Source organism: Mastomys coucha, unplaced genomic scaffold (assembly GCF_008632895.1).
Source record: "Mastomys coucha isolate ucsf_1 unplaced genomic scaffold, UCSF_Mcou_1 pScaffold16, whole genome shotgun sequence".
NCBI lineage: Eukaryota > Metazoa > Chordata > Mammalia > Rodentia > Muridae > Mastomys > Mastomys coucha.
The window spans coordinates 84,458,008-84,460,291 of record NW_022196898.1 but is presented as its reverse complement, the minus strand read 5'-3'; positions in this window follow the sequence as shown (position 1 = coordinate 84,460,291).

Sequence of the window (2,284 nt, the reverse complement as noted above, 5' to 3'; positions counted from 1 at the left end):
GAGAAGAAAGAAAATGCTGTTTACATCGAGTGGTGAATCAGTCATCAGTTTCAGAGCTGATTATTCTTGACAGTTATCTTTGACAGCAGCTTAGGTGCCATGTCTTTATATACTTACTTTAAAAATGTGTTTCTTCCTTTTCGTTTTTTTTTTTTACACTAAAAAGCCATTTCAAAGTTGCCACAGAAGAGTGCCACAGAAGAGTGTCACAGAAGAGTCACTGTATAGAAAAGATGACATTTTTCAAGATTAAGGATGGTGGTGGCAGAGATGTTTTGAAGTGTCAGTCACCTGAGGCAGAGTTCCATCACAATGCTACCTCCTTGGAGTAATTCTCAGTGGACTGAGTCACCTATCTGGACACTCCTGACTCTTAGTTTGTTACTCACATACAAACCTTTCAGCATTAATGAAGTGGAGTCCAGAGTTTCCTAGGGCTATAGTCACGATGACAAACCCTCACAGGAGTGGGAGTGGAAAGAGAATGAGAAACCACTCACTGAAAGGAATCATGTTTTAAATATCAAGGGTGATTTGTTATGAAGCACTAGTTAGCCCACTTTGATTGAAATGCTGGACTAAGGAATAAAGAAAAAAAAAACCATAATCTTAAAAATTTGAAGGCTCTGTAAGTTTTCCAAAATGTGTCATAATGGTGGAAATGAACTTCAGTGGGATTTCTGTAGTGGTTTTGTCTCCTTCAAATATCTTAGACATTTTAATGAAGGACAACTAGATACATTGAGAATATTCAATGCAGTGGAACCAGAATCTTCACTGATGGTAAGGCTGAAAATACTCCAAGCTGAAGTTATGCACACGTAGCCTCATACAGGTAACCCTTTCCTCTGTACACCCATCCCTCGTGAGAGAGCCCTAATATTCTTGCCTTCCTCCCAGAGTAAGAAGTTCATTACATAGAAATGTAGACTTGATGAAGGTATCATTTCAATTTTGTTTTCCTAAAACATTAGCTCTTTTATTTTTTCTTGCACAGTGATCAAAATATTATTATCATTGTTGCTGCTGCTGCTGTTGTTATCTATTTCCAAAAGGGACCTTCAATATTTCCATTGAGTCAAGTAGAAGAAAGTGAGTATCTTTAATTCCAGAATGAAGAAGGCAGTGATTGCTGTTACATGGGAGGACCTGAAGCAGTTTCTCTCTCCCTCTAGGATCTGGTTACTAAATACAGAAATTTTTGCATCAGTACAGATTCACACTTGATGATGACCTTTTCTGAAATCATCATAACACAATTAACATGAACTTGTCTTTCATTTGCCTGAGCCTTATTTCTCTGTAGTTTCCCAGTTTACCCCCATCATTAATCCCTGAACTTTTCTTAAACCTTAGAACCCTGGGAAGAATCAACAAGAGCAGCAGAACTCAGCAGATCAAGGGAAGGAGTGAGAGCTAATTGTCTCAGCTGTGCTCATGGACTCTCTTGATTTATGCAACTTTCCTGCAAGAACTTTGAATCTTTAGTCTTCTGGCTTTTATTTAGTCCTTCATTTGAGAATCACAGAATAGTCACACCATGCTAGGGAATAGTCGCAAAAGGAAAGGGATGTATACTGCTAAAAAATGCCTTAAAATCTTGACATGTACTAGTAAGATGCTACCATTGGTCTTTTGCTGATTATTCAAATCAATTAAAAGTATTTAAAAAATTCAGTTAATTCCTCTGGCATATTGAACTGAGTTGAAGTACTCAGTTGCTTCGTATGAGTATTGACCACTGTACTTACTGGTACACATGGAACGTTTCTCACATCACTGAAATTTCAGTAGACAGTGTAAAGTCTAATACTAACACTGGCATGTTTATAAACCACAGTGCCAATGATAACAGCACTAAAGGAAGAAGCACTAAGCGTCCACGATGAGGGTGTTCCACAGAGAAAACGCCATAGAAGACTGTCAGGAAAACAACAAGATCATCATCCTTGGAAGAAAATACCAAGATGCACCAGTGCACATGGACTACACGTAATAAGTGTTTTGCTAATAAATAGGGAGTAACTCACTGAGGCTAGTGTTGATCACAGATAGAAGGATGCTATTAGATATAAGCCTTACCACTGTTCTTATCTCAGATGCATTGATATGTTTTATTAAAAGCTATCAGTATGACTCTCAAATAAATTTAAAAAAATATTTTTTTAGTAGAGTATGATATGGTCAGATACTTTTCAGAGACATTTTAAGTATTTACTTATATGTGTTAGATGTGGACTCATGCGTGCGTATGAACACGTACACAGCTGCCGGGGGGGGGGGG